The following is a 9,664-nucleotide window of genomic DNA, read 5'->3' on the forward strand; positions in this document are numbered from 1 at the left end:
CGCTGACAGCGGCCGGGAGCCGCCCGCCGGCGCCGCGGAGGGCCGGGGCGGGGGGGGGAGCCCAACGGCCGCCGCCCGGCGCCGCGCACGAAACCGAAAGTGCGGGACGGCCCCGCCGCCGCCCCCCGCCCGCCTGTCAGCGCCCTTACCGTGCCCGTGCCCGCGCCCGGCCCGCGTGCCGTCACCGGCCCCGGCCCCAGCCCCGCCCCGGCCCAGCAGCAGCGGCGGCGGCGGCAGCAGCAGGCGACGGGCGCCGCCCGGGCAGAGGCAGGGCCGCCCGCGGCCCGAGGGGAGGGCAGGGGCGGGGCGGGCGCGCAACCTGCCCGGCCCCCCCCCCCCCACCGCGGCGCGCCGCCTCCTCTGCACATACTCGCGCCGCCGGGCGCGCGGGGGCGCTGTGGGCATGTGCGGCCGCCGGGCGCGTGCGCGGGGCGCGAGTGGGGCCGTTGCCCTCAGCGCGCGGGAGTGGTGGCTGGTTGGGGGGGGGGAGCGGCCGTTGCGGGTGAGGTGTCGACGAGGGGCTGCGCTCGCTCCCTCGCGCCCTTCTCCCTTTCTTTGCGGTAGCCGAGGGGTGTGCCGGGCCCTCGTGTTAATTATCGCGTGCAGCATTCCTGACAGCTGAAATAAATGCGTTGGTTCTGTGTGGGGAATGAGGCGGGGGGGAGCGGGAAGCATGCCCCCGAAAGGCCTGTGGGGTTCCCCTGCAGGCAGGCCTCCGCCTGTCACCCCCAAAATATGTTACTCTCATAGTCTGCTCACAAAGAAGTATCTATCAAGCATAACTGTCTCCATCTACCTTCATCTGAGAGGTTTGGGATAGTGTTGGTGCCCTCCTTTGCACATAGCAGGCTTTGACTGTTACAAATACCCTTCTTTCCATGGCACAGCAATAAGCAGAAGAGCCTTAGCAGAACAGGAAGCACAACGCTTCCTTTACAGACAAAACGCACATTGACTGGGAGACTTTAACATTGCAAAGGAGCTTGTTCAACAGCAAGGAGCACTGAACCAACCATGTCCTGCACAAACTGAGGTGGACCCCTTCTGCCTGTGCTTGGCAGAGGTCTGATACACTCACTCCCTTTTTTACAGGAGTCCTCAGCACTGAACAGCGGTTCACGCATCACACCGTCACCTGCACAGCCTCCTCACCGTCGGCAATGTACAGAAGCACGCTTCTGCCTCATCTCAGTTTCCACCTCACCACTCACGTCTAACACTCCCTTGACACTCTGCTCATCTTCACCAAGTCTAGTTTCCAATCCTCAGTTTCTGCCTTTGGCATAGTGCCACCCCTTAGTCTTAACAGGTCTGGCTACCATTCCTGAAGCATTTGAACAGGGTATTTCTTTCCCCTGCATCTGTGGGGCATCAGCTTCCTTTCCTAAGGAAATAACATCTTTCAGGTGTCTTTAGGCCTTAGAACATGACCTCCTTTTACAGGTTATGTACAAATAACCCATCTTCCAAGGTACATGATTTTGCAGTTATTTTCCCTGGGGACCGCACAAACATTTTCCTGACAGTAAAGCCAGCGCTACAAATATCAGGTCAGTGCCCTGCAGCATGGAAACATTAGAAATTCTTTCCTTGTAGACTGTGTCAAGCAATATTAATAATAGATGGGGCTAGCCATAAGTGGTCAAGTGGTCAAGGCATAGACTTAGCAGTCACTTTACAGCATACATGTTGTCTTAGCAAAACTGAGGTCTTACCACCCATTAAGCCCACCAGACTTTTAATAAGGCATATACTTGGGTGTTGATAATTACAGAATTTCCTAAGAATACGTTAAGCAATATCAAATTTTAGTTGTCTATCTGCTCTTTAAAAGATAAGACACATCACTGCCAGATCTTTTGTCGATCTTTAAAAGGAAGTATTGAACACCATGTGGAAAAAAGCTTGACTTTTGTTAACTAAAGTCCAGGTTGCTGCTAGAAATTATAGAATAGTTTCCAATGCTTGTACATTAAAGTATTAAAGCTTGTACATTAAAGTACATACGTATTGCTTGTACCTAAGTATTTTAATGTTTTAAAAGATAGGCATGCAAACTGTGTCAACAAGGATGTAGAATTAAAATCCCATAGACAATGGATGATGGAAGTTCACATATCACAGGACTTGGACTTAGATCAGAGATGGTGTTGAAAATATAAAACAAATGAAACCTACTTATAGCAAAGAAAAGAGTGATTTGAGAAAATGGTAGTATATAGAGAGGAAAAGATTAAAGGGTGCTTGACAGAATTTGCCTTATTATAGACAGGAACAAAGAGTAGCTGGGTGGGAGTCTGAGCCACTGATACAGTTCTGCAGCCTGGCAGAATTAACTGCTCTCAGCTTCATCTCTGGTGCTTAATTAGTCTTGACTTGGCTTTTCACTCTTTTAGTTCTTTTTTTCTTTGCTTTGGTCCAAATTAATGTTCAAAAAAAGAAGAAAATCTCTTGCTATGATCCTCTTCATGGAGAACAACAGCAGACACCTTCTCCTTTCAAAACACGGGCCCATTGTCAATCAAACAAAAGCCCACATAAACCAAACCTTCTCTGTAGCTCCTTCATGGAGTCACTGGGCTAGTCCCACAACTTAGAAGTGCTCCAGAGGTGGCCATTTAAATGATCTTCTGTAATGCTGATGTTTGTTCTCTCACCATCTGGCACAGTCAATCCTCTGTTTTACTCACTTTCACTCCACGCTCAGTTTGGATGCCAAGGTAAAGATGTTTCTGCCTCCCTTGTTCTGATTTATTTACAAGACTTCCATTTCTCACGTTGTCTTCTAATGAGCTGAGCTGTGTGGCCATTTTCAGTGACAGCACAGCAGCACCTCACTGAGTGCTAAGGAGACCTGTGCTTATCTGCACAGATTGGAGATAATCACAATGGCATTTGTTTTTTTTTAAACAAAACCAGACTAACTATTCATATGGAAAACTGTATTTCTCTTAAGAACACCTCTTTTTAATTTTTCTTAAGTTACTTGGAAAGCTAAGCTGAAAAATATTAAACCTTAAAGAGAAAAAAAGAAGGGCAGCTAAAGGGTTTGCATCAGTCCAACTGAAATATTTTTGAAGTTATATAAATGATGCAGCTATCCCAAGAAAAGAATGATGGCCCTTTTCACCCACTCATGAGGCAGATCTGCAGTCAATTCAAAACTGCTACTACTGGGATATTGCTGTGCAATAACATGGGGTCAGTAGTTCAACAGATGCTGCTCTGCCCCTTTTGCATATAGAAAGCTGTGGTCCACATTGCTTTTTAAACACTGCTCCTCAAAAGATTGTAGGCTATCGAATTCTATATGCTGAGCTTACTGCCCATGGTCATTCAGATGAAATGGGAAAATTATACTGATTCAGACCCAGAAGTATGACCCAGAAGAAATGACCCAGAAATGACCTAGAAAAAATCAGGGAGTTAAGGTCCCATGACCCTTCTGTCAGTCAGACCATTCTGTAAATCATTATTAATGAAGTAGCAGTAATTCTACAGGTGTAACTACTTTTTTCTCTTCTTAGGATAGACTTACAGGACATACAGACTATTTTATGAAAACTCTGGAGATAGAGCAATAATGATTAAATCTAGCAACAATAAAAAGTATCAATCATTTCTAAAATGAAAATGGAAACTGTTCTTTGTTTTCACAGTTTGGGGTTTTTACTTGAACTTTCAGAAGACTCCATAATGTGCTTATAGAGCTATAGAAAAGCATCCCATTTTTGCTGTCCAATATTCCAGTATGACTAAAATAAGCTACATTTTAGCCTAAGGAAACAAGCTTCATGAGACCTAGCTCTCTGTGTGTCTGTCCATCTCTCTGTCATTCCTTTCTCTTTGAAATTATTTTCCAATTTCAACTCCATTTTATAAAAGAATAGAGATATCAGAGATATGAAGTTCCTCCAAGCTTCAGGAAAGCACATATGTGAGCAGAGGAGAGAGCCCCACACCAGTGTCCCCACCAGAGAAAGCAGCTATTTCAACTCCGACCCACAGCAGCCACCTGACATGTCATCATGCATATAGCTCTGTATCAGCCACAGCAATGCTGTTTCTTAGCTAACTGACTGCTCTCCTCTGCCACAAAAAGGAAGGCATTTGTGGTATTTAGGGGCAGGGGTAGGAGTGCAGTGGAAAACTGATGGCACTATGGGACTGGAAGGCACCTCATGGTGCAGCAGCAAAAGGGTCACAGGGACCGCAGGGGCTACAGCCGGGATTGCAGAGAGGAAGACAACAAGGAAAGATGTATATAGGCCACAAATCCATAGGAAACGAAGCATTATGGAAGAGTTTGCTTTTTATATGGCTAAATGCAAAGTGGGGCTGTGCGACACATGGTGAAAGTGCTTGAAAGGCAACTGAATTTTCTCCTAATGGATGTCATGCTTTGTCTCAGATGCATACCATGTCACAATTTGATTATAAACCTATAAACTCAGTATTTTCAGGGAAGTTCTAAGCATAAACTTAGCCAAAATAAATATAGATAACATGTAGAAATCACCCAAAATCCAATCCACATGCTTGCTGAAACAGTTGGATTCTAAGATATTCATCATCAGCCTGTTGCAAGGGGTGTTCCTGGGTACTGCTTTACACATTATTGACACTGACTGTCTCCACCAGAAGAAAAGAAACTTCCTACTGGTAGTTTGGGTTGGATATTTTGCTGCATGAAGCATTTCAGTGGTCTTGCTTTTATCTAAGACTATATCTAAGATACTACCAAACCCTTATAAGAAAAATATACGACTTTGCCAGACAGCCAAAAGCTCAAAGATCATTGCTGGTGAAAAATAGAATGATAAAAGCAGGGTAGAATCTGGACAGTGTCACCTTTTTGGGTCACAGTCCCCTGGCATAAAGTGGACACAAAATTCAGGAGACCAGTTCCTGGTCTACCCTGGCTTTCTGCAGGGGAACAAGTTAGATCTGGAATGGGGAAGGCTATTCTGAAGTCCTCCTGGTAGCTGGAACAGATCTTTAGTTCAGTCCCAGGCAACTGCAGGCAGCACTGCAGCAAGTATCAAGCCCAAGTTCAAAATGTTTTCCCAAGCCCAACAATACTTTGTACAAAATGTAGAAAAGTGTGCCAGAGAAAGAGGACAACACCAGGGTTTTAGATCCCTGCCACTGCAAGGCATTGGTCAAGCGACCGGCTGGTCCTAAAAAGTGGATCAGTGTTTGCACCTTGGGGTAGGCAGCCCCTCTCTCTGCTGCAACCACCCCTGCCCACAGGGCAGAGAGGAAGAGCCTTGCTGACCCCAGACCAGGGATCAGCTTAACCTGGAGCGCACAAGCAAGACTCGACAGCTTCTGGCATTATTTTTGCAGGGATAGGGGACCTAATTTGAAGTCTACAGATCTGATATATTTCACGTTTCTAGTTGCTGAGCATAAATAGAAAGATAAGGAAAGAGTTACATGAGTGAAGAATTCCAGATCCTGCGGACTTATGACCAGTTTTTAGATTTGTTGTTTCCTCAAAGTGCAAGGCTTATCACACTTAAAGGTTTCTGTGTTAGCAAGACCTATGGCTAGTGTCAGCTTCACCCAAACTTATTTACATTTCCTATCTACCCCCTAATTTTATTCATGCTGTAGGCTGCTGAAACAGTTTATATTTTACATTAAATAAGAAGTCCTTTTACTTGCAAGGCTGATCCTTATCTTTTCTGAGCTCGTTCTGTCTCCTATGTAATTTCCACTTAGTGACACGTAAGTAAGCGGAAGGGGGCGGGGGGAACACGCATATGCACACGCACACCCCTTCCCTTAAAATTGCAGTGCTACTTTTTCTTGTAAATTAGGATAACCCTGGGAAGCCTGATCCAGATCCTCAGTGCTGTAGGGGTGTAACACCATTGATTTCATGGGAGTTACATGATTAGAGCATGAAGGCAATGCAGTGCTGAAACAAGCCTGTCAGGAGTAAAATTTTGCCCTTCATTGAATTTGGGTAGCTTTTAAGAGAGAAGGAATTACACTGATGCAAGGAAGGCGAGGATGTGGCATTTTGTTTCTGGCACAGTTGCTATATTTTAGAGAAAAGAATCCAAGTCAGAATGAGAGGACTTTATTCTACCATATTTTCACTCAAAAATACCGAAGATGCACATGGTGCATTGATTTTCTTAACTTAGACATAGCAGAAGACAGAATGCTCAGGAGGCACTCTTTTGCTACAGGTAAACCCTTTGGAAAGAGTGCAGTGTTTTGCAAAAATAAAGTTCTTAATGCGTAAAAGAAAGTCCTTATGTTAGTCTATTTAGTTTGTTTTCAACTATATTCCTTTAAAGAAAAATGTAAGTAGAATTTGTACTCAAAAACAAGTTTATCTTTCACAGCGCATTATTTCAACATTGGAGACTACTTTTCATTTATGAATGTCCAAGCTCTGCAATTAGTAAGTGTCTTCATACAGATGGTGCCTGAGTGAAGATATCTTAAAATTAGTATAGAAGACAAGATTCTGAGAATAGATATGCTGGAAAGCAGGTGACAAAAATTAAACTCTAGGAGTTCTCAGGAGTTCTCTCTGAGTCTTTCTCATAAAGGGATTTAAGCAACAACCTCAAACACTTCAGAGTACTTGTCTCTTTGTTTACAGCCAGGATTAAATACTTCTTGTAACCTCCCCCTACTTCTGATAGTATTAAATCAGTGAAAAGGGGCAAGACTGCAGTGATTTTGATTTTGTAAGACTTCATTAATTATTTAAACTGGAACAAAGATATTCAAATCCAGCCTAATTGTATTCCCATTGTCAAGAACTGTCAAGCCTCAAAGAGTTAGTCCAGGTTTGGCTCCTCTCTTGTTATAACAGCCTCCAAATAGTTTGCATTGGAAATTAGTTGCTTGCTACAACAGCAGAATGAAAAGGATCTGTATTATTTGGATTTTCTCCAAACCACAATTAAGCTTAAAAAAAAAAATCAAGCCAATCAGTGGGAGGAAAAAAATACATTATTCATTTCTTCCAGCATTGTTCAGCTCCAGGTTTTGGAGATGTGGATGCTTTCTCTGTTCTAGGTTTTAGTAATCATACCGCCTTTGATTTAGTGCCCTCTTCTGTTTGATAATGTGAGTGCATGTTGGCCAATGGTTAATTATTCTGAATTAGCCCTCACTGGAGAATAACATTTCCCTGTAACTACTGAGAAAGAAAACAGCCTGGTGCAGGAAGAAAGATGCCAGGAAAAATAAATAAATAAATCACATTATGGGAAGGCCATCCACAGACATGTGGAATTTAATTTAATTGCTGAGAGGGAAAGAGAGGGGAATTATGATCTCAGTACATATTACTCTTTCATCTTCTGCTTATTCTCCATATTTTTCCCTTGAATTCAATTGGCTTGCATGCTGCAGTCGATGCTGAATTGAGAAGACAGAGTTTAGATGGCCAGCCTTCCTGTGATGAAGTACAGGAACTGCAGCGGTGTGTAACACCTTTCCCAGGGCAAGAGCAGAGTGCAAACACATACATCTTTTGAGAGGCAATTAAGTGATGAAGGTCTAAAAAAAAAAAAAAAAAAGGAAACTATTTATCACTATACAAGCAAGATTTGTAGGTAATTAAATGGCACTGAATCTGCACATGAAGCTGGTACAAATAATTAACAGCCCACAAGAAGAAGAGTCCTACACTTCACAGAGGTCCACAATTTTTTTGCTATACACAAGCTGTTGAACATCAGTTGCTTTCAGCCTTTCAGAGCATGCTACAGGCATCACTTGCATTTGGTGAAGAGTCAATAAGTGGAGAACATGGAGCCTGAGTTTACGGATTGCTAAACCACTGAGCAAATCATACAGTTTCAAAAAGCTGTTCAATTACCTGTAGTTCAAACAACAAGCATGAATGATTCCAGTTCAGAAGCCTCTAGCTTTCCTCCTTCTCTCCACCCCAATAAAGCTGGGGGAGCTGACCTCTCACACAGCACCCCAAACAAAGGAGCAGACACCAGAAAGGAGGAGTTACCAGTCACCCAGGATGACATCCAAGAGCTTTAACTTTGGGATGATCTTTACTTCCATAATCCTGCAAACCTCCCATTTTCTACAGCAAACAAATCGGCAAGTTATACAAAGAGGAATTACTTTTCCTGCAAAGGCCCGAGCTGGCCCCAGAACAGAGCTGCCTGGGTAGTAACAGGGCAGCTGTTCAAGGGAAATGAGTTACCCCACGGGCAGCACACCAAGTGACACTTGCACCTACATCCTTGTGCAGAAAACACCATTTGTGAGCACCTGGGCATCTCCCTCCACCCCATATGTACCTGTGGCCTCTAAGCTCTCCCCATACACCACTGTCTCAGTCTTCTAGCCCTAATCATCAGCAGAGACCAAACAGCACCTGCAATAGCTGATTGTGATCTGTCCAAGCAATGCTCAGCTGGGCTATGTACTTGCATTGACCACCTATTGCCAAACATAACAAAATAACAAAATAAGCTACTGATCTCCTTGACCAACAGCCAGCTGGTAGGAACTTTGTGTCTCTGAACCCTCCCTGCTCTCTGGTAAAACAGAAGTTGGGGCTGGCCAGGTATGAGGAAGGAGAAAGGAGAGAGACCAGCAGATAGGAAAAAAGCACAGCCTCAACTCCACCCCCCCCCTTTTTTTTTGGGGGGGGGGGGGGTGTTCAGGAAACCAAAAAAATCGTATTTAATTGCAGGATAGGTACAAGAAATCTTGGTCAATATATTTCATTCTCAGATTTTCCAAGTCTTGAATGCTGAGTTGAAGTTTTAATGGTCTTTTTAAATAATTGTGTGTGTCATGTCCTGTGTTTTTAAGAAGCAAGTGAAAGCAAAACTGAAATTCTATATTGACATCAACAGGCCAGGAGTAAAACTGCAACTGTTAAATTGACTTCGTCCGCCTGTAGCATATAGCTCCATGGATCGCTGCTAACAGTAATAGGTTGTCATCCTTCATGTGAACTAGCACTAGAGGGAGGTGAAACGCTTTGCCAGTGAGTTTCACAGATAGTTGCTGCTTACAGAAGTGCAGTGAAACTCAGGAATCTCAGGTTTTATTCTGAGCTCTGAAGTATGTTCTCAAGCACAAATTTTTCTCCTATCTCCTTTATTCTTGCCATCTCGCCAGAGTGTCTGTTCTCTGCTGTAATTTGTTGTTCTCCTTAATGAGCCAATGCTCCTTTTATTTTTTGTGTAGCAGGTCAAAAATTCACCTTTCTTGGAGTGTGGGACATAGAAAATTAATCTACATAGCAATTAGATTTCACACTAACATGACTGATAAAAGTCATCAATGAGGGCCAGGGACCACCTAAAGCAGTGAGACAAAGAATTTCTGATCAAGTGACAAGGCATTTTGCATGTGGTAATTGGCTATTTTTTTTGCATAGCACCACTCTTCACATTACAAAATAGTTCTGCTGCTCAATCTAGGATAGCCCAGTGCTGCAGCAGACAACGTTGTGCTACATGGCATCACAGCAAGAGTTTATAATGCATCCCTAGCTCCTGTGGCTTGCAGAAGCAGTATGTCTTTCCTTTTAAGAGGCTCTCTGACATGAAGCATCTGTACAGGTTATACTAGTGCTATTAACTTTTTTTAAAACAGAGAGATGAAAAGCCTCTAGAAACCACGCTGTAGGTTGAGCTTCAGTTCTTCAGGC

The 9,664-nt window shown here is 43.9% G+C and overlaps 1 protein-coding gene across 2 annotated transcripts in view; it reads right to left on the bottom strand.

The window, feature by feature from the left end:
* Window positions 1–281, bottom strand: part of ELF2 (E74 like ETS transcription factor 2) — a 39,204-nt gene extending 38,923 nt beyond the window's left edge. The window contains exon 1 of one of the 2 annotated variants that reach the window (XM_064510718.1): window positions 150–281. The gene's annotated coding sequence lies outside the window, so the exon portion shown is untranslated. The remainder of the gene's footprint in view (window positions 1–149) is intronic. The other variant, XM_064510720.1, reaches the window with a different exon arrangement.
* Window positions 282–9,664: the final 9,383 nt, after the last annotated feature.

The sequence above is a fragment of the Dromaius novaehollandiae genome, chromosome 4 (genome assembly GCF_036370855.1).
Source record: "Dromaius novaehollandiae isolate bDroNov1 chromosome 4, bDroNov1.hap1, whole genome shotgun sequence".
NCBI classification, from domain to species: Eukaryota; Metazoa; Chordata; class Aves; order Casuariiformes; family Dromaiidae; genus Dromaius; species Dromaius novaehollandiae.